Consider the following 23,289-nt stretch of genomic DNA (forward strand, 5'->3'; position numbering starts at 1 on the left):
GCACATGCGTACGTGTACCTGCCCTCTTCTCCCCCATGGTGTGGTGGGTGGGTGGGTGCACACTTGCTGCCCTGCCTCTCTGTGGTGGGCAGGGCTGAGGACTTACCCAGTAGTGCCCCAAAATTTCAGGTGCCCTATCCAGCTGCATATGGGTTAGAACAGCTCTGTGTATTCAAGCAAGTTTAACGGCAATCAAGCAGAACTCTGCAGTACAAATGTTCAAATTCACAGCAAGCTAACTGAGCCTCTGTTTAAAAACATACTGAGTAGCTGGAGCCATTTAGTGTGCCTGCTTATCTTTAAGGATTGCATGGGGAGAGGTGACACATGCAGACATTCCCAGACACCCCTCTCACATGGGGATGGGGGTGGCTGACCAACCTGACCCAACCCTGCATGCCTGCCTGGGCCTGGCGCTACATTTTCTTCAGGCACCATGTGGGTAGGATACAGAGGGTCACAAGCCCCTCCACAGGTTTCTGTCGGGTTTCATACCAGGAGGTGGCCAGCAGCAGCCTTTCAGCACTGTGCGGGAGGGAAGGGATGGGAGCTGCTTTCAGCTGAAGGGGCCGAGGATGGGGATGATCTGACGTGTTTTTCTAGAGATCATCTCTTCCTCCTGTCCGCTGTTCCCCTATGGCTAAAAGCAGCCTGTCCCTGCCTGCCCGCATTAAGGATGTTAGCATATAGCCATTTAAACAATTAACCAATGGCATGGTGGCTGCCCCGCTGCTCCCTCCCTGGCAGCAGCTCCAGAGCAGGGTTATCAGTTAATCCAAATGACTACACGCACTCCCCACCGTTTGCTGCCTCTGCTTCTAAGCTGGCATCCCATAAGCACTGGATCCCACAGAGCTGCCTGCCTCCCCCACTGCCGTGCTGCTGCCTCTAATAGAGAGGCAGCAGCGTGGAGGGTGAGGGGGGCAGATAGGAGCCGATATGTATGGAGAGCCAGCTTTTAAGCCGACTCTCCACATGTGCCAGCTCTGCCTGTCCCCACCAGGCTGCCTCCTACAGAGGCAGCAGGGTTGGGAGGCAGGTGGGAGATGGTGCTCTGGGATTTAGGAGCCGGCTCCCCGTGGCAGTGGTTTTGCGGAGCTGCCTTCCCACCCCCATGCTGCTGCCTCTGTACCAGAGGCAGCAGCATGTGGTGGTGGTGGGGGAGCAGGTGATATGCCAGTGCAGCCTCTGTCCGTGGGAAGGTCGGGCCCCTGCAGACAGGAGCTGCTACCGCCCTGTGCTGCTGCCTCTGTCTCAGAAGCAGCAGTGTGGGGTAGCAGGCAGGAGCTGCTCTGTGTGGGGAGCTAAACCAGCTCCCCTTGCGAACCAGCTCCCACCTGCCACTCTGCACTGCTTCCTCTGAGGTTGGCCACTGACATAACCCAGCAGCCTCCTGTCCCCTCGCTACAGCACAGGCAGAAAGGAGTTAAGTCCTAAGGATGCAGTGAGCACCAAGAGCCAGGGAACCTGGCCAGTGAGGTGGCTCCTCAGGGGAGGGTGCCTAGAGGACAGAGAAGCCCTGCACTCCCTGGGGCAGGACCTATGGCAGGGGTCAGCATGTGAAGAGGGGGCTAAGTGCCTCTGCTTGGGAACCTGCAGGATTGGGGTGTGAACCAGCTGGAAGTAGCTTCCTCCCCACCAGTCCAGAGCTTAGCTGTGGGGCAGAGAAGCTCCCCCCGCCAGTGCTGTGTGGGGCTTTTGTCCATGCAGGGCTTGGCTGCTCCTGGACAACATCCCAGGCCAGAGGGTCTTGAGCTTTCCAGGGCTGCCAGCCCAGCCAGAGGCTGTGAGGGGAGGAAGGAGCCTGCCAGCTGGGATGTTGATGAGCTGAATGATAAGACCAGGGCTGTGAGTGGGATGAAGGAGCAGTGGGGCTAGGGGGAAGAATGGGCACAGCAGGGAGAGGACAGTGAGAGGGGAAGCATGTAAAGGGCCAATGAGTGGGCAGCAGGTGACACTTAACCAGCCAGCACCTGCCTACACTCACCAGCAATGTTCCCTCTAATGTTTCCCATCTGTGTGCAGAATAACTTTTGTTATGTGCACTGAGGCATGGACAAATATGCACCACCAGTAGCAACATAGTGCTGGTTGTGGACAAGCTGGGCACTCTGCTAATCAGTTGGGCAGCACCTGAATCTCTCCTGGGTGACTGCCCAAGTGCTCCGCTTACCGTGAACACTGCTCACCAGTCACTGCATGCATTCCGGTATACCCCACAAGGGCAGGGGGGAATGGGGAAGCCTGCTGGCTTAGAGCTGGCACCCAGCAGGGATGCACTGATTGACCAGCACCAGGAGCTCCCAGCCCCCTGTGCTGCAGCTTTGCCTGACCCCCACTCCCAACTCTATCATCAGCCACTGGAGCCCTCGGTCGCTGCTGGTGGGTGGGCAGCTGGTGAGCAAGGATCCAGCCAGAAGTAGGACCCACCCGCACTGATGGGAAGGGAGAGACAGAAAATACGGGGCAATTTGCCCATTTTAAAAAAATAGGGACACCTTCAGGAGGGCTTAAATACAGGACTTCCCTTTAAAAGCAGGACATCAGATCCCCCTAGGTACAGAACTGAGCTGTTAATGAGAGGCATGGGGCTATGCTGATTTACACCAGCTGGCCTATTCACACAGGTATAAATCTGAAGTCAGTTGAAGACAATTCAATGAGCATTATGCTCAGCAGGTTTCAATCAACATAGCTCAACTAACTTCAATGCTGCTTTACTCCAGCTAAGGCTGTGACTCACAGACATCAGTGTAAATCTGGAATCACTGCATTTCAAGCCCATATTTAATCGGGGCGAGTCAGTGAGCCAGATCCTCCGCTAGTGTAAACAGGCCCCTATCTACAATAGAGCTGATAATCTGGTCCCATACAATTAAAATAGACTTACCTGCTTCCTATTTTGCTATCAAGCAATGTCTTTAATAGGCTACAGCTGCATTTCTCTGTGGGTCATATGGATCGTGCTCTCTCACCAAGCAAATTGTCTAGAAATCTTTCCAGATTAGTGGAGATCCGGCTATGACAGCAACACACTGAGGACAGAGGAGGTGGGACTCATTAGAGCTTGCAACCTCTTTGCCCTTTCTTCAACTACGGCATCAAAAGCCCAGCATGCAAACCCCAACTGCCCCTTTAATGGCCCAGTGAGGAGAACCCCTACTTAGCAAATTAATAAACAAGAGCTAACATGATCCCACCATGCAGCCAGGACCTGGAGCGGAACATTGTGACTGGGGAATATAAACATGGTGCCTCCCTGAAGCTCCTGGTATGAGAACGAAAATGAGCCAGAAGAACAGATGTGGGCTGAACCATCTCGCGCCAGGGGCTTGTTTCAGAACAAGAAGAAATTAGAAACCTTCTAACAAGGCAAAACAGGTTTCCTGTGAGCTAACACTGGACTAATGCTGGAGATGGTTGCTTAGTTGTCCAGAGCACTGCCCAGGGATTCAGGATTCTGCTTGTAGCTCTGGTCTACTGGGTGACTTGGGCAAGTCATTTCATCTTGCCATGCCTCAGTTTCCCCATCAGCAAAAAGGGCACAATTATACTCCTCTTCCCATTAGACCTGCTTACAAATGTTCTAGGTGCTGGCTTTCTCTTCCTGATGCACAGTGGCTTTTTTGACAAAACGAAAATTTTCACTAAACCTTTTCATATTTTAAAGGGGAAAAATCTCCATTGCGATGGGAAAGTTATGGAGAGAGAAATAGATACACACGAAATGATGCTGCAGGGTTAATGGATTGGAAAGCAGGTGCCGTACATTCACCCTTTCCCAGTGCAAATGGAGAATGAATATAAATGGTGCTGGCCAGGAAACAGAAGAGATTTTCACACCAGAGCAGGCTGCTGACATGAAAATAATGAGAGGGCAAGACATGCCAGCAGTCTCTGTAGTATTGCCAGCATGTGAGGGTCCTGCCAGGACCCACTCAGCTCATGCTAGCCACTGAGGCATCCACCGGCTGTTGAAGCTGGTTGCTTGCATAAACTGAACATCCCAGTGAAGAGCCAGAACCTTGGCTGCTATAATCTGGAATCACTCCCTTGAAGTTGAGGAGTGATTATACCCACTGGGGACCTGGCCCCATCAACTCTAATGGAGATATAACCGATGTAAACCAGCTGGGGACCTGGCTCATGTAGCTTGTATGTCCCGGGGCCACTTTGTCCTATTTCATTCTCCTTTTCTCTTTTTCCCACTGGGCCATATTCAGAGATGCCGTAAGTTACAAAAGTTTCTCTTTCCTGGTAGTGCAGAAGTTGCATCCAATGTATGTGACGGGGGACAATAAGTTGTCTGCTCTAATGGTGAGAGCAGGGAGGCTGGTAGGAAGGACTCCTGGGTTCTGTTCCAGGCTCTCACTGTGGAGTCTAGATATTGAAGCAGAGTGGTGATGTGGGCTGGGATTTAAGACTCCGGAGTTCTAGTCTCAGCTCTAGATGGGAAAGCGGAGTCTAGTGGTTAGAGCAGGAGGCTAGCAACTAGAACCTTTGGGTTATTTTCCCATCTGTGTCATGGATTCACCCTTAGATCTTGCTGTAAATAACTTTTTGCCTCATCCATGAAAATAGGGAGATGGTAATCCGGACCTTTTTGTGAAGTGCCTTGTGAGCCTTTGGTAAGGAGAGCTGTATCTTGGCAAGTTACTATTTAAATAGGAGCTTTTCCTTTACTCTTGTCTCCTGCAGTCCAAGTTGCAATAACCAAAACCGAGATCCCTTTTCAGAACATGAGATTGGGCTTCTGAAATGGTACAGTGTCTTCACTGAAAGAAAATATATTAAACCGCAACATAAACTCCTTTATTTTGCTCAGGATTTTACAATAATATGCCATTGCTACAATAAATAGATCATTTCCTGCATTTTTGAATCTTTTGTTAAAAACTTGCACTTTTTTCACATATTGTCCCTTTACCTCCATTTTTGGTTACGCATATAAGCTTACTTATGGGCAGGGTTAAATCTAGTTGAAGCTGGTTTAAGTAATAACTGTCCTTCATTCTAGATAAGCTGTAAAACACAAGGGAGCTCCTTTATGGAACCAGCTAGTTGAAACAATAACCCCCTCCTCCCCAACACAGATATATGACAAGGCATGAGTAGAAGCTGAATCAAATGGCCCTAGAAGTTTCTCTGGAAATTGATACAACAAATGTAGAGACTAGGGCATTATTTAGGGAACCGTGTCTGCATGGGAGAGAGAAGCAGCAGGCACAGAAACAATGGTTGTAGCACTCAGAGGGAAAGCTAAGAGAGTGGGAGCTTTTGGGTTAAGTGCTAGTTGGAAAGAGGCTTGGAACTGTGAGCAAGAAACTGCCTCCTGTGGTTTGAGTCCTGCTGTATTCTGGGAAACAGGACTTACTGCGGATGTAAAAAATAAGCAGGCTTGCATAAAAGAAATACCTGACCCCATAAATTGCTCCTCCTCGTGGAAGCAACTTGCAGGATCGCAGAAATTGCCTAACAGCTTATTAACAAGCAGCTTCAAGTCCTTGTAGAAAAGCAAATTTACGTTCACAGAATCCTACATGGGTCAGATCCTCAGCTGGTGTAAGCCAGTGCACCTCCATTGGCTGCAACAGAGCTGTGATAATTTGCACCAGTTAAGAATCTGGGGCACAGACGTTGGAGTTGGAACATACTGAGTCAGCTCTCTGCTGGTGCAAGATGTGGTGTGCCAATTATTAATTATTTGTATTATGTGATCACTATTGAACAGCTGAAATTGGAACTGCATCTGCATTGTGCTATGCAAACTAATCCATAGAAAGAGGCAGTAACTTGATTACTCTGTGCCTAAGTTTCCCTGTCTATAAATTGGAGATAATACTTCCCTTGCCTATTTACTTTGCATGGTGTTTGGGAAACAGACTGTCGCTCACTAGCTGTTTGTGCAGCACCTTTCACAATGGGGCCCTGATCTCAGCGGAGCCCCCCATAGTGCTAGCAAAGCAAGGATGCCTTATGAAATAGAAGAAGGTGTTTACAATTGTGCAGAGTTGGAGAAATGAATGGTTAATAGGGTACAATGAGATGTAGTCATTTAATGAGGATCAGCAAATCACTGTGCAGGAATGTCAGTGCTGGGAAGTTTGAGATGTGCCTGATTTTTCCCCATGTGCATCTATTAGGGATGGTAGTGTAACGCTGAATAAATGATTAACTGATACGTCTATGCTTATCAGTTAATCCTGTCTGCTATATCCAGGGGAGGATATAGGGCAGGGCGAGTGGGGCGGCCGACCTGGGCCCCGCGCTTCAAGAAGCCCCGCGCATGCGCCGTGGCGCCACTGCGCATGCGCGGTGTCAAAGGGGGAGCCCCATGAAATTGTGCTGCCCTGGGCCCTGCAAAATCGTCATCTGCCCCTGGCTATATCCCCCCTTTCTGCTTCTGTATCAGAGGCAGCAAGGTGGGAAGCAGAAGCTGGTGCCTGTGAGGAGCTGGTTTTAAGCAGGCTCCCCACAAGCACTGGATCTACCTCCTCCCCAACCCCCGCACTACTGCCTCTGATAGAGAGGCAGCAGTGTGGAGGGTGAGGGGGGGGCAAGTAGGAACCAATACATGCGGGGAGCCTGCTTTCCAGCCAGCTCTTTGCACCTGTTAGCTCCCGCAAACCCACCTGCCCCCCCTTGCTGCCTCCTACGGAGCCAGGTCCCCATAGTCCCTGCAGCATCAGCTCCATGGTGCCACCACCTGCCTCTCCCTCCCATGCTGCTGCCTCTACCAGAGGCAGCAACATGGGGGGCAGGAGGGCAGAGGAGACCACCCCAAAGGAGCCTCTGGTCACAGGGGTCTGAGCTCCCCACAGACAAAGGCTGCTCTGCTCAGCTCAGCCTCCCCTCCCCCCATGGACAGGGGCTGCTGCCACCCTATGCTGCTGCCTCTGTATCAGAGGCAGCAGCACAGGGCAGCGGGCAGCTGGTCCACAAGGGGAGCTGGTTTTTAAACTGGCTCCCCTCCCACACCATCTACTGCCTGGCACCCCACATTGCTGCCTCTGATAGAGAGGCAGCAGCGTAGGATGGCAAAGGGCTCACTGGGAGTGAGTCTGGGAGCTCACTGGCTGTTGGCCCTGCCCCCAGGGACTATCAAATAATTGTGTAACCGATAATATTTTATGCAGTTACACGACTATTCAGCTACATCATATCTAACATCCCTAGCATCTATTCTGTTTTCTCCTTTGCTGTACCTAGGTGCGGAGTATTGTCTGGCAAGTTAGAGCTGAGAGCTAAGACTCCTGAATTGTCTGCTGGAAGGAGAATGGGGTCAGGACTCCTGGGTCTGTTCCTGGCTCTGGGAGGGAATAGGGTCTAATGGTTAAAGTGGAGTGCGTGTGTGGCACTGGGACTCCTGGGTTCTCTAATGATGCCACAAGCTTTGCTGTGTGAGGTAAAGCAGGTTGCTTTACCTATTTGTGCTTCAGGTCATTGTCACTATCCCGGCCCTATCCTATGAAATAATACACTAGATTTTCAACTGGTGTAAATCAGCAGAGCTCCGTTGAATCCAGCTAGGGTCCAGTCTTTGACTGGTGAGCAATGGGGCCTTTTCAAAGCAGTGTTGAATAACAAAACCTCTTAAAATGTGCATACCATACTCAGACCGTCTATGAATGATGCCAGATCACTAGCCAGGCCCCGTTCCATATACTCAGTGGATGGTTTGACTATACAGGCAATGTCAGACCATGAATGACCCATATTTGCAAGGTTGCTGGGCAGCATATGTTGGATTCTTGCAATTAGCTATGTGGGATGCTGAACTATAGAGAGATGCTATGCAGAGCAATTGGGACATGCTCTCCCTTTGCTTTCTAGCTAGTCACACTGTGTAAATACTTCCAGAAGGAATAGAATAGTAAAAGACATAACAGCTAAAAAAGGTGCTTCATTTTCCCTCCTTGCTCACTTCTTTGGCTGGATCTAGCTATGTGGAATTTAGGAGAACATTCATTTGCACTTCATCCTCAATCATCTGTCTTGATCTTAATAAAAAGAAGAAAATAAATAAATATCAATGTTTGCAGAGTCATCAAGAGAAGTAATTAATATAAAACAGATGCTCAAAACCAACACTTTTTTTTTTAAAGTTCTGGGGTGTTTGGTTTTTTTAAACTAAGTTGTACTAAAAAGTTGTTTTTCCCAAAATTTTCAAGGATTTCATTTTTGACAAAACCCAAATATTGTTAATTTCTCTTGAAATTTTTCACTTTTCTTTTTGAAACCCAAAAACAAAAAAATTTAATTTCTTTCCGAACATTTCTTTTAATTTTTGACTGTAAGAAATTCATTTTAATTATTTGTTTGTTTTTTTAACAAAACTAAATAATGATTTTTTCCCCATTTTCCTCAGATTTTTTGATGAAGCTGAAACCAATTCTCCCCCCTCCCTTTCCTCCCACTTTCAGTGGCAAGACAGAAATGGAGACAAAATGACTAAACTGGATGTGGAAAAATGAAAAATTTCTATACAAGAAAAATGGTGAGAAAAAGTTGAGAACACTGAAATAGCTGTTCCTTTTTGGAACACATAGATCAAAAACAACTTCAAGGTTTTTGAGAAATTTCTTTTTTTTAAATGTTTTGATTAATTACACAATTGCCATTTACTGTCTTTCCGCTTCCTCTATCTATGGTCCCAGGCAGTGGTATGTTCCATGTCTCTGGCAGTAGGCAGATTGCGATGCCGAAGATGATAGGGACAGCTCCATTGATAATCAGGGGCAGGGATGAGAAGAATTCACAAGTCAGCCAAACAAGTGGAGCCATGATGCTGTCAACCCGAGCCATGGTGCCTCCTAGTCTCAGCCCAGACTGCCTGCAACAGACGTCAAAAACACCCCTAAATATTGGATATTGTGCCAGAACCTCAGCTGGTGTACTGGACCTTAGCTCTGAAATCAGTGGAGTGACCCCCTCGCTTTGGACTTGAATCATTGACTCCAAAGAAACTATGCTCAATTTACATCAGTTTGGCATCTACTCCCAAAGACTCCAATAGAACAACACTGAGTTACACCAGTTCTGGATTTGAATCAATGACTCCAGTGGAGCTACGGTTGATTTACACCTGCTGGAATTGGGCCTTGTCAACTCCACTGGAACAATGCTGATTTACACCAGCTGGGGATTTGGCTGCACTGACTCCAATGGCATGATACCAATTTGCACAAACTTTAAGTGTAACAAGGAATCCTGTGGCACCTTAAAGACTAACAGATTTATGTGGGCATCACCTTTCCTGGTTTTTACCCACCAAAGCTTATGCCTAATAAATGTTAGCCTTTAAGGTGCCATAGGACTCCTCATTGTCTTTGTAGATACAGACTAACACAGCTGCCCTTCTGAGATTTGCCCCCTTTTAATGTGTATTTCAGGGGGGATTTCCCCCATAAGGAGAAAATGTGGTCTGAGATGGAGGGTCATGGCAATGAAGATTCAGAACAGCACTGGGGCAATGACGTAGCCTTGTTTGACTCCCATTTTCACCTCAAAGGGATTGCTTTGGGATCCATTGTTACTCAGCACCGTGGCAGTCATATTGTCATGAAGCAGCCTCAGAATGGTGATGAATATTTTGGGCAACCGATCTTTGAGAGGATGGTCCACAGGGCGCTATGATTGATTGAATTGAACGTGTTGGCCAGATCAATGAAACTCATGTATAAGGCTTGATTTTGTTTGCGACATTTTTCTTGCAATTGCCAAGTGGTGAAGATCATGTCCACTGTTCCTCAGAATGGTCAGAAGCCACATTGGGACTCTGGAAGAATTTCTTCTGAGAGTGGCAGGAATCAATTGGCAAGGATTTGAGCTATTTTCCCTGCCGTTGCCAGGACGGAGATGCTGCAATAGTTTCCACAGTCTGATTTGTCATCCTTCTTGAAGGACTGACAGTCAGTGTGTCTCTGAACTCTGGCAGTATTTGCTCCCTATTCCTGATCTTGAGAATCAGGAAATGGAGTTGTTTGTGGAACTCTGGCTTCCCTTCTTTGAAGATTTCAGTGGGGATTCCATCTAGTCCAGTTGCCTTGATGCTCTTCGTTGCTTTGATGGCAGCTTGGACCTCATTCAGGGTAGGAAGTATTTCAAGATCGTCCCTAGACGGTTGCTGAAGGATTTGGTCAAGAGATTCTGGGACTACAGTAGAGGGGCTGTTCAGGAGCTCGTGAAAGTGCTCCCTCCAGCGAGAAGCAATAGCTTCATTGTCTTTCAAGAGCTGGGTACCATCCTTTGATCTCAGGGGATTAATTCTGTGGTTTCTAGGTCCATAAACAGCTTTGGTGACATTGAAGAAACTTCTTGTATCGTTGATATCTGTGAGATGTTGGAGCTCTCGTGCCTTCTCAGTCCACCATTGATTTTTCAGAGTCCTCGTTTTGCATTAGACATCTGTCTTGGCCTTAGCATGCATTTCTCTCTTCATTGTGCATTGATGTCACTTTGCCAGACCCTGAAGGCAAGTTACCTCACTCAGATGATTGATTTCCACACCATTCTCATCAAACTAGTCCTGATGCTTCCTGGACTGGTAGCCAATGGTTTCTCCACAAGCTCCAATGATGGCATCTTTCAATTGACACCAGTATTCTTCCACATCTTCAGGGTGTACTGTTGGCAGCTTCCTTTGGAGTGCTATCTGGAAGTGACTGGTCTGGTGGGCTCCTTCAATCCTTGTACAATGATCTTTCGTTGGGTCAGTTTCTTCTGAGTTCTCTGTTTGGTGACAATCCTAATGGCCATCGTGGATTGGATGAGGCAGTGATTGGTCCACTAGTCATCAGCACTAGTCATTGCACGCATGAGAAGGACATCGTGCCGATCCCGAGAGCGGACGATGACATAATCTATAAGATGCCAGTGCTTTGATTGAGGAGGTTGCCAAGAGGTCTTAAATTTATTCTTCTGGTAAAAGAGGGTGTTCATGATGTTCCACGCATTTCGTAAGGAGGAGCACTCCATTGGAGTTGCTGTTGCTGACTCCTTTTTTTCCAATGGTGATTTGCTAGAGGTGTGCATCTCTTCCACCCCTGGCATTGAAATCTCCCAGAAGAATCATCCTTGTCGTCTTTGGGGATGTCTTTCAAGTCTGTGTCCAGTTGGGTGTAAAACTTATCCTTCACATCATCTTCTGCATCTAGAGTTGATGCATAAGCACTCACAAGGGTTGCCTGTTGGTTTTTGGCAAGCTTCATGCAGAGTGTCATGAGATGCTCATTGATACCGACAGGGACTTCAGATAGGATCTTTGTCACTTTGTTCTTGAGGTAACTCCTACTCAGTGAATTTGTTTTTCTTCCTTTGGGGTTCCTTTCCAGAAAAAGGTGTACCCTCCGCCTTCTTCTCTTAGTTGACCTTCTGGTCTATGCATTTCTGCCAGGGCAGCTATGTTGATGTTAAATCATTAGAGCTCATGGGCTATAATTGCTGTGCATCTTTCAGGTCGTCCCCTATATGGATTGTCCATTAAAGTCCAAATATTCCATGTTCCAAAATTTAACCTTCAATTTTGACCACATAGAGGTGAACCCACTGGACACAGTTATCCAGTCAGGAAGGTTGAGGTGGACTATGTTTAGGGCACCTTTTCTAGCCCCCTCCCCATACGGGGTGAGCAGAGCGGATCCTAAATAGAGTTGCTCAGTTGTGGACGCAGCTGCCGGACCGTTCTACCACTTAGGTCCTTAAAACAGACCAACTGATACACACATCCACCGCCTATGTGCTGGTCCATGACTAAAAGCTCCTGGACTTCACAATCCTGCTCCCATCGCCATTCGCAAGTCACCATAGGGCTGTGGTCACCAACCCATTGATTGTGATTGACTGGTTGATCGGGAGGGCTTGATCAGTTGATCGCGAGGCGTTTGGGGCCCCCTCATTTCCCCCCACCCCCAAGAAGCCCCAATACCTACCTCCAGAGACAATGGAGGCAGTGCCCACCAGCTTCCTGCGGGGTGAATGAAAGTCCTGCAGCTGCGTGTGACTTCCGGGGTTTCAGGAAGTACGCTGGCTGCTCCCCCTCCCCCAAGCAGCCAGCGCAATACCTGAAAGGCCAGGTCTGTGGTGTGCTGGGGACATCCTTCCCCTGCAGGGGAGAGGGGGGAGGAGTCCCCGGAGGAGATGCGCGCAGACTTCCCTGCTCTGCGGGGGGGAGGGGAGAGGAGTACCCGGAGGAGGTGCGCACCAGGATGTCCTTCACCTGCAGGGAGGAGGGGGTAGGAGTCCCTGGAGGAGGCATGCGCCAGGACGTCCTTCCCTTGTGGGAGAGGGAGGGGGTAGGAGTCCCGGGAGGAGGCGCATGCTGGGGACTCCCTGTTCCCTGCCCCCACCGACACCCTGTTCCTTGCCCCAGCACCCACCGGCAGCCTGCCACCTGCCCCATCACCCTGTGCCCTACCCTCACCAACACCCTGTTCCCCACCCCCGCACTCTGTCCCATGTCCCCTGCTCCCACTGGCACCCTGTCCCCTGTTCCCATTGGCACCCTGTCCACTGCCCCCACTAGCATCCTGTCCCCACCCCAGCACCCACTAGCACCCTTGCCCAGTACCATGTCCCTGCTCCCACCAGCACTGTTGGGACCACATAAGTGAGGCTTGGGGGGGGGGGGGGTTGGAGGAGCTTTTTTTTTTCATCTCACTTGTGTGGCTCCAACTGACTTTTCTGTGGGTCAGTGACCCCTGACTCAAAACAGGTTCCCCACCCTTCTCATAAATAAAGACAATGCTGAAACTTTTTGTGTTTGACATAATATTTTATTTAAAAATAAAGCCTGGCCAACAAACCCCCAATTGTGGCCAAACCCCCATCTCACTGCAGCATTAAAACACTCCTGTATCACCCCCCTGAGCCTATCATACACTGGAACTGTCCTGAGCCTCTCACATCCCCAAACTCCTGCACCCTCACATCCCCAGTCTTCTGCCACAACACTTCTGCACCATCCACACACTGCCAGTCTGTGTCCTGTGCCCATCATACTCCCAACCTCACATACCCCAACCCAGACTCCTGCACCTCCACAACCACAAGCCTGTGGTTTGCTCAGCACCCCAGCCCTCCACCTGACCCCAATGCTCCCCAGCCTGGAGCCCCCTCCCAGAGCCAGCATCCCCTTCTCCATCTCCTCTTGCATCCAGATTTCCTCCCAGAGCTTGTACCTCTCACCCCTCCCCACTCTCAAATCCCTCATTCCCACCCCAGAGTCCGCACCTCCTGTCTGAACCCAATGAGGGTACGTCTAGAGTGCAAGAGTTTTTCAGAAAAACTCTTCCACATCCAGGGACGTGTTTGTTCTTCCACTTTTTTTAGCGGAAGAGCAAACATGCTCTTTTGGGAACCCCTGTATTCCTCATTCCATGAGGGATAAGGGGGCTTCTGAAAGAAGGGGATTTTCTGACATTTGGCCCAGTCTAGACAAGCCAAATGTTGGAAGAACCTCTTCTTACAAAAGAATTTTTTTAAAAGTGCCAGTGTAGCCGTACCCTGAGAGTGTATAAGGGCTGGGGATAGCAAGTGATGGAGAGGAGGAGAACAGAGAGGGCAGGGCTTCAAGGAAGAGGGGAGGCGGTCTTGGGGGAAGGATGGGGTAGATCTTGGCTTATTCTGACATTTAAAAAGTGATCTTGGGTGTAAAAAGGTTGGAGACCACTTCCGTAGGGCTTAAGCTTACGAGAGTAGTGCATAGGAAGATGCTTGCACATGACTTCTTTTAACATGGGGGGACTGTGGCACTGCAGCCACCACACAATCCTTGATGGAGAGAAGGCCCAGGACCAATGGCATGGAATTCACGACAATTGGGAGTCTCCTGTCCACTGGCAGCCTTCACAGCCATTGTAGCATTACCCTTGCTATCCTCTGCCTGTTCTGCCATTGAGCACTTTTAGGATCGTTATTCATCTGGTCCCTCCCCCTTGACCTTGCCGCTGTGGGTGTCCCTACCAGGAGTACAAGAGCCAACGGCATCACTCTCAGGTTCATTGGAACACACAAGCCCACTCATTACGACCAGGTGATGATCCAGAGCAAGAGAAACCCCTACATTAGTCCACTACAATGGGACAAAGGACTACACTATGTTAGAGTGTGTCTGTGGGATGCGCTACAGTTGAACTATGTCAGTTTATATCAGTTAAGGATCTAGCACACTGTTCCATGGTTAAGCAAATACTCTGATGTCTGGACATTTTCAGTTTCGTAGGGTATGTTTACACTGCCACCCTAGTTCGAACTAGGGTGGCTAATGTAGGCATTCGAAGTTGCAAATGAAGCCCGGGATTTAAATATCCCGAGCTTCATTTGCATCTTGCCGGGCGCCGCCATTTTTAAATCCCCGTTAGTGCGGACTCCGTGCCCGCGGCTACATGCAGCACGGAGTAGGTAGTTCGAATTAGGCTCTCTAATTCGAACTACCGTTACTCTTCGTGGAACTAGGGTGGCAGTGTAGACATACCCCTATTGATGTAGGCCAGAAGGGAACATTAGATCATCTTGTCTGACCTCCTGCACGTCACAGGTCATTAAATTTTACCTCATTCACACCCTAAATTGAACCCAAAAATTTCAGTTACACCAAAGCATTTTAGTCTTTAGGGAACTGAACTGTGTTGTGCCACAGGCCAAGAACAGGAGAGACCAAAGCCCTTGCAATAGCAGGGTATTAATTAGGTTGAGATTGGTGCAGATGATCCCAGTAGCTACATGCCTCTCCTCGAGGCAAAGAAAAAGGAGTGGGATGGCCAGTAATGCCACATGCATGACTTGGAAATGTCCCATGCCACAAGTTCGGGGAAATTCCTAGCTTGCAGGTGATGCTGCATCCATTAAAACAAATTACCAGGGACGACTGAAAAGAATATACTGTTCTCCCATATTGGCAAAATATATCAGTGATCTGGCCAAAAAATAACAGCTGAGTGAAGCTGATTCACACTTGGGGTGCTTATACTGAACTTCGTGGAAGTTATGTGCTTCTTAGCAAACAGTCCTTTGATACCACGGGTCACAGTTGCCAAAAGTGGTGAGTTGGCTTAATATCTTTGCAGGCTGCCACCTGCATTCAGGGGCTGTTGTTTTTCCTGTTGCTGCAGAAAGTCCAGTTGAACTGGTCCCAGTTTGCATTGGCAAATCATTTAGTCCCAGGTCAATGAGAAGACACCAGTTCTAGGAATGCTTGCTCATCTCCAAGGTTTTACCCTTGTGCAGACTGACTCGTTATATAAAGGCTTGATGGGCTCAGCCAGTTAAAGTTTTACATTGCTTAGTTGGTGGATTGAATCGGATAAGAAAATGCTTGGCACGACATGGCACAAAGGGCAGTGCTGGCAAAGGGACGAGTCTGCAGAGCACAGGGGACAAGAATGATGACCTGGTTAGTATATCAGGGTTATAGGATGGGTATAGCATGGACGGGAGACTGGGCTCGGATTTTGTATCACTTAGTGCTGATGTAAAGAGGGAGATTTTCGAATACCTTCCCCCCCAAAGATGTAATTAGACTGGGGAATTTCATGCTAAAAGAAGCATTTGAAATTTCCACCCTACCTCAAGTTTATGGGCCAGATGCCCAACTGGTGTAAATTGACTTTGGTGGAGCTCTGCCAATTTACATCAGCTGGAGGTCTGATGCATCCATCACACCCTCTGATCATTCTCGGCTTTGTTTTCCACTGTAACGGCATCATGTTATTGGCAGCATCACCATTTTTAAGGCCAGAAGGGCCCATTGTGATCATCTAGTCTGACCTCCCATCTAACACTGGCCATACTATTGGATTAGTTCCAGCTTGGACCAAAGTATATCTTCTCGAGAACCGTCCTGTCTTCTTGATTTTAAAAGAGCCAGTGATGAAGAATCCATCACAACCCCTGGAAAGTTGTTCCAGTGGTTAGCTACTATCATTGCTAAAAAACATATAAACCAAACTGCCTTATTTCTAGAGTCTTTAATAGATGAAGCAGCTCCATTGACTTATGAGGCTGAATCCCAGACTGGTTTTGGCCTGTATAGCGGTTTTAGGTGTTCCTCCAAGATGGGATCTCATGTTTGGTTATGCCACGTGTGTGTTGGAGGTTCATAATTCATTGACAGTAGACTGTACCTTTCTCTTGGAACACAAGACACATGGCTTCCTAAATGAACTGTGATTGTAAGAACACAGGAATTTTCAGAGTGGATCAGACCTGGGGTCAGTGCAATCCAGGGGTGGGCAAGAGAGTCTCCGCTGGCTGCATCCAACCCACCAAGCGGGCTGATCCAGCCTGCAGATGCCCTGCCGTTCCCCGGCCCCCAGGCTGATCAGGGCTTGGGCCTGGGGGAACATGCAAAGTCGCCTCCCCTGCTATGAGCATGCAGTTCACTCTAAGCTCAGCTGGTGGTTCACTCTAAGCACCACTCACCTCTTGCAGGGTGGGGCAGGGAGGGAGAGACTTTGCGTGCTCTCCCACCCCTAGGCCCTGATTGACCTGAGGCAGGGCCCTTCCGGCGTGGCCTGGGGCCACTTCAAAAATTTGTTACGTGGCCCCTCTTCTACAATTATTTCCCATCCCTGGTATAATCCAATATCCTGTCTCTGGCCAGCACCAGATGTTTCAGAAGTAGGTGTAAGAATGCCAAAGGAGTCAGACTGTGGTCTCATCAAAGTCTCATCCTGATTTTGAACGGTTAAAGGTGGGCTTCAGCCCCAAAGCAGGAGGCTTGCTATCCTTTTCCTAGGCATTAGTTATGGCAATATTAGATACCCTTAATAGCTATATAAAAGGCCAGCCCCTCTCTGAATACTGCTAAATTCTCCTGTGACAGTGACTTCTCCGCCTCAATTATGCTGGGGCTTGGGAACAACTAGTATGCACCTTTCCTGAGACGTCCCCATGGGAACTATCATGTTCTCCAGAACCTCAGCTTGGATTTTTTTTTAAATTGTAAATTTCCATTTGTTTGGGGTCAGAGCAAGTGGTGGACAAATAACTCGACATGGGCTTCCTGGTCAATGCAAAAATGGCTACGTGATCTTTGGCTGTATAAAGGGCAGAGCAGTGATAAAGAGCACTCTGTATATACAGTAGACTTCTGATAATTCAGAAGTTGGGACATAGGTGGTGCCAGATTATTGGATATGACGAAGTATCTGGAGGGACTGCATACTCCTAACCCAATCCCTCTCTTGCCCCCCCCCCAACCTTATGCTTGGGTCCCAAAGCTGCCAGTACAGCCGTGCATCTCCCTCCAGGCGCTGGGGCACGTGTGCTGAGCGGCCGGCTTTTCAATGAGCTGGCCGGGATGTCGTGCCTCACCCAATCCTCCTCCCCTCCCCTCCCCTTCTCCAGAGCCAAACACCTCCCCTCCCTGCTGTAACCCATGTGAGAGCGGCTGACCTGAGCGGTTCTGGGTTCCGTCCCAGTTCCGTCAGGAGCGCATGCCATTTTGATGCCGGACTATCGAGAGTGCCGGACAATTGGGTGCCGGACTATTGGAGTTTTACTGTAGTGTTGGTGAGAAAGCTGCACCTTTCACAAAGGTCAGATGCTGATGACTGGGTCTGTTAGGCCTTCACAGCCTTAATCACTAGACACAAAGGCTTACACTGCCAGTCACACACCCCTCAACTCTCTCTTGGGCCCAAAGGCATTTCTGGGCGAGCAATCATCCATTCGTGTGGAAGGAATAACAAACATGGATGAGAATGCTACATCCCATTCCGAGGTGTGCTTGTTAAAAACCAGAGAGGATGCTGCAGAAAAGAGAGAAATTATTCAAGGCTCAAGAAAATGCCTGACAGTGATAGACTTGGAAAGCTCAGGCTGGTCAGGTCAAGAGGTGAGCTGCTTATAGTGTAAAACACCTTTATGGAAGGAAAATACCAGGCTCTAATGGGATGCTAGGGAGGCTTTCACCCCAGTTCTAGATGGAGTTTAAACCTATCAGGGAAAGGCAGGACAAGAACCAAAGGCTGGAAGGTGAAGCCAGACCAATTCCAGTCAGAAAGCAGATACCAGTGTTTCACAGTGAGGGGGATTCACCATTGGAAGAAACTCCCAGGGGAAGGGATGGGTTTCTATCTCCTGGAGCCCTTCCTGCAAGAGCTGTAGCCAAACCCCAGTTGTTGGGCTCAGAGCAGAGACATCTGGGTGACTTTCTCTGATCTGTGATTATACAGGAGGCAAGGCAAGACAAGACAATCAGATGCTTCCTTCTGGATTGAAAAGGCATGAAGCAATGCAAATGAGTGGTTGTCTGAGGAACCATTGGTCTCCCAGTCTTGGTGCTTGTTCCTCACCTCTTTGGGCCAAGGTGGCAGGAGGGTAGCTTGGTTGCCAGAAAGCCACTTTGGGGCTGTTTGCCTGGTCCAGAGCCTGCAGTGGTTGATCATTTGCTTGTGTTGGACGAAGGTCAGATGCCGATGACTGGGTCTGTTAGGCCTTTCACAGCCATAATCACCAGGTGCAAGGGCTCATACTGGCAGTCACACCACCCTCAACTCTCTCTTTGGCCCAGAGTGCATTTCTGAGAGAATGATCATCCATCCATTCATGTGGAAGGAATGACCTTGGGTAATTACATAAGAACATAAGAACATAAGAACGGCTGTACTGGATCAGACCAAAGGTCCTTCTAGCCCAGTATCCTGTCTACCGACAGTGGCCAGCACCAGGTGCCCCAGAGAGGGTGGACCGAAGACAATGACCAAGCGATTTGTCTCCTGCCATCTCTCTCCAGCCTCTGAAAAACAGAGGCCAAGGACACCATTTTATCCCCTGGCTAATAGCCTTTTATGGACCTAACCTCCATGAAATTATCTAGCTTCTCTTTAAACTCTATTATAGTCCTAGTCTTCACAGCCTCCTCTGGCAAGGAGTTCCACAGGTTGACTACACGCTGTGTGAAGAAGAACTTTCTTTTATTCGTTTTAAACCTGCTACCCATTCATTTCATTTGGTGTCCTCTAGTTCTTCTATTATGGGAACTAATAAATAACTTTTCTTTATCGGCCCTCTCCACACCACTCATGATTTTATATACCTCTATCATATCCCCCCTCAATCTCCTCTTTTCTAAACTGAAAAGTCCCAGTCGCTTTAACCTCTCCTCATATGGGACCCGCTCCAAACCCCTAATCATTTTAGTTGCCCTTTTCTGAACCCTTTCCAAGGCCAAAATATCTTTTCTGAGGTGAGGAGACCACATCTGTACACAGTATTCAAGATGTGGGCGTACCATAGTTTTATACAGGGGCAGTAAGATATTCTGTGTCTTATTTTCTATCCCTTTCCTAATAATTCCTAGCAACCTATTTGCCTTTTTGACCACCGCTGCACACTGTGTGGAAGTTTTCAGAGAACTGTCCACGATAACTCCAAGATCCCTTTCCTGATTTGTCGTAGCCAAATTATCCCCCATCATACTGTACATATAGTTGGGGTTATTTTTCCCAATGTGCATTACTTTACACTTATCCACATTAAATTTCATTTGCCATTTTGCTGCCCAATCACTAAGTTTGGTGAGATCTTCTTGGAGTCCCTCACAGTCTGCTTCTGTCTTAAATATCCTAAACAGTTTTGTATCATCTGCAAACTTTACTATCTCACTGCTTACCCCTTTCTCCAGATCATTTATGAATAAGTTGAAAAGGATTGGTCCCAGGACTGACCCTTGGGGGACACCACTAGTTACCCCTCTCCAATCTGAAAATTTACCATTTATTCCTACCCTTTGTTTCCTGTCTTTTAACCAGTTCTCAGTCCAAGAAAGGACCTTTCCTCTTATCCCATGGCCATGTAATTTACACAAGAGCCTTTGGTGAGGGACCTTGTCAAAGGCTTTCTGAAAATCCAAGTATACTATATCTACTGGATCCCCCTTGTCCGCATGTCTGTTAACCCCTTCAAAGAACTCTAAGGGTATGTCTACACTACCCCGCTAGTTCGAACTAGCGGGGTAATGTAGGCATACCGCACTTGCTAATGAAGCCCGGGATTTGAATTTCCCGGGCTTCATTAGCATAAGCGGGGAGCCGCCATTTTTAAATCCCCGCTGCTTCGAACCCCGTGTAGCGCGGCTACACGGGGCTCGAACTAGGTAGTTCGGACTAGGGTCCTATTCCGAACTACCGGTACTCCTCGTGAAACGAGGTGTACCGGTAGTTCGGAATAGGTACCCTAGTCCGAACTACCTAGTTCGAGCCCCGTGTAGCCGCGCTACACGGGGTTCGAAGCAGCGGGGATTTAAAAATGGCGGCTCCCCGCTTATGCTAATGAAGCCCGGGAAATTCAAATCCCGGGCTTCATTAGCAAGTGCGGTATGCATACATTACCCTCCTAGTTCGAACTAGGAGGGTAGTGTAGACATACCCTAATAGATTAGTAAGACAGGATTTCCCTTTACAGAAACCATGTTGACTTTTGTCCAACAAATTATGTTCTTCCACATGCTTCACAATTTTATTCTTTACTATTGTTTCGACTAATTTGCCTGATACTGAATTTAGACTTACCGGTCTGTAATTGCCAGGATCGCCGCTAGAGCCCTTTTTAAATATTGGTGTCACGTTGGCTACCTTCCAGTCATTAGGTACGGAAGCCCATTTAAAGGATAGGTTACAAACCACAGATAATAGCTCAACAATTTCCCATTTGAGTTCTTTAAGAACCCTTGGATGAATGCCATCAGGTCCCGGAGATTTGTTAACATTACGTTTTTCTATTTGTTCCAAAACCTCCTCTAATGACACTTCAATCCGGAACAGTTCCTCAGATTCATCACCCACAAAGGACGGTGCAGATTCAGGAATCTCCCCAACGTCCTCAGCCATGAAGACTGAAGCAAAGAAATCATTTAGTTTCTCCGCAATGGCTTTGTCGTCCTTGATTGCTCCTTTTATAGCTCGATCATCTAGGGGACCCACAGGTTTTTTAGCAGGTTTCCTGCTTCTAATGTACTTAAAAAACATTTTGTTATTTCTTTTTGAGTTTTTGGCTAGCTATTCCTCAAAATCTTTTTTTGCTTTTCTTATTACATTTTTACACTTGATTTGACAGTGTTTATGTTCCTTTCTATTTATCTCACTAGGATTGGACTTCCAATTCTTAAAAGATACCTTTTTGTCCCTCACTGCTTCTTTTACATGGAGGTTGAGCCACTGGTGATCAGTGTGGGGGAAGGGGAGCTGTGGGGGAGTGTGGGGAAAGGGGAAGGGGAGCTGTGAGTTAGATTCCTAGCTCTGGGAGGGGAGTAGGGTCTAGTGGGTGAGAAGAGGGGGGAGGGGGAGGATGTTGGACTGAGGGACATCATAATACAGGGGGACTGAGAGTCAGGGCTACTGGGTTTTTATTCCCAGATGTGGCTGAGAAGGAGGTTCTAATGGTTAGAGCCAGGGGACTGTGAGACTCTTGGGTTCTGGTGCCAGCTCTGGGAGTAGAGTGAAATGGGCTCTGGGGGGAGGGGTTAGTGATTAATTTGAGAGCCTTGGTGTTTGAGTTCTGGTCTTATCTCTACAAGGTGTTTATGGTGTAGCAGTGGAAGAGGGAGGGCCTGGCGTTTTGATTTCTGGGTTCCGTGGCTGAGTTGGGAGGAAGTAGATAGTCATCTAGGCTATGTCTAGACTGCAGGCTTCTTTCGAAAGAGGCTCTTTCGAAAGCATCTTTCGAAAGAGCCTCTTTCGAAAGATCGTGTCTAGACTGCAGGCGGATCTTTCGAAAGAGAAATCCGCTTTTTCGAAAGAGAGCACCCAGCGAGTCTGGATGCTCTCTTTCGAAGACGGCCTCTTTACATTGAAGAACGCCTTCTTTCGAAAGAGGAACTTTCGAAAGAAGGCATTCTTCCTCGTGAAATGAGGTTTACCGCCATCGAAAGAAAAGCCGCGTTCTTTCGAAATAATTTCGAAAGAACGCGGCTTGAGTCTGGACGCAGGGGAAGTTTTTTCGGGAAAAGGCTACTTTTCCCGAAAAAACCCCTGAGTCTGGACACGGCCCTAGTGACCAGAGCAGGGGATCGGAAACTGAGGTGCTTGGATTTTGGTCCAAACAGCAGGAGAAGTGTTAGCTTGTGCTTAGAGTTGTAGAGGACTGATAGCTGGGAGTCTTTGGCTCCATCCACAACTCTGAGAGAGGAGTGGAGTCTAGTGGGGAGAGGAGACTCTGGAGTTTTATCCCTAGCACTGCCACTGACTTTCCATCTGTATTCTTGGGCATTTTGCTCTGTGCCTTACTTTGATACTGTGGAAGACGGGTACAGTCCTAGGTGCTGACTCCTTGGGTGCTCTGGGGCTTAGTACACATGGGGGAAATAGGAGGTGCCTAGCACCCATTAGCCACAGTGGTTCTGGAGGCCCTGGGTCTGGCTGCTACTGAGCAGTTTGGCAGCCCCTGAGGCAGCCAGCATAGTAGTATGCAGCTGGCACAAAGTGCTCAGGGAGGCGGAAAGGAGCAAGCAGCAGGCACATGGGCATAGCCTTAATGGAGGAGGAGGTGAAGTGGGGACAGGAAGAGGCAGAATCGGAGAGGGGCCTCGGCATGGAGCACCCAGCAGGAAAAAAAAAGGCAGCACCTGTGGGTACAATAATATTCACCAAACTCCCATGGGGCTGGGAGGCTTTGTCAAGCAGTCTGCAAAAAGCTCACACAGAGAAGGGCAAAGTACGATTGTATGGGATGGCTGTGTTCTCTTCAGCACCCCACAGGCCGAGGATGTAACCAGAACCAGCGTCTGTGTTTGAACTCTGAGCAAGACCTCCAAAGAATGCAGAACCCTCCCGTGGAGAACACGGCTGAGCCAAGTGCCACAGAAACTGTTTATTTGTGGCAGCGTTTCACAGAGGAACTTTCTTTGTACAGTAAATAGATGTGTTCGCCCCAGTTCTAGGTGGAATTTATACCATAATGTATCAGGATATCTCTATAGATGAGCTACATTTTGATCCTGGTAAATTGGGAGTTTTTAAACATGAAAATGTGCATCTGATGAGCCCAAAGCAGGGGTACAAGGAGACAGTCTCAAATCCAACAGAAGCAGTTGAGTTAGGATCTGTCTATGCTGCAGTCATGGGCTAAGATTGCAACCCAAGCAGACGTACTTTCAATCTGGCTTCCTTGGCTCCAAGAACAGTGAAGCTAAGCAGCGCATGCTTCAGCGTGGGCTAGTCCTGCAAATAATGACTCTGGGTTCCAGACAGACTTGTACAGTCTGTGCCGACGTACTGCTCTGGTACCTGAGCTAGCAAGACTAAAGGTAGCTCAGGTATGTCTGCTCAAGCTGTAGTCAGTCCCTCCATC

This window comes from Pelodiscus sinensis, chromosome 11, assembly GCF_052426305.1.
Source record: "Pelodiscus sinensis isolate ZL-2025 chromosome 11, ASM5242630v1, whole genome shotgun sequence".
Classification (NCBI taxonomy): Eukaryota; Metazoa; Chordata; order Testudines; family Trionychidae; genus Pelodiscus; species Pelodiscus sinensis.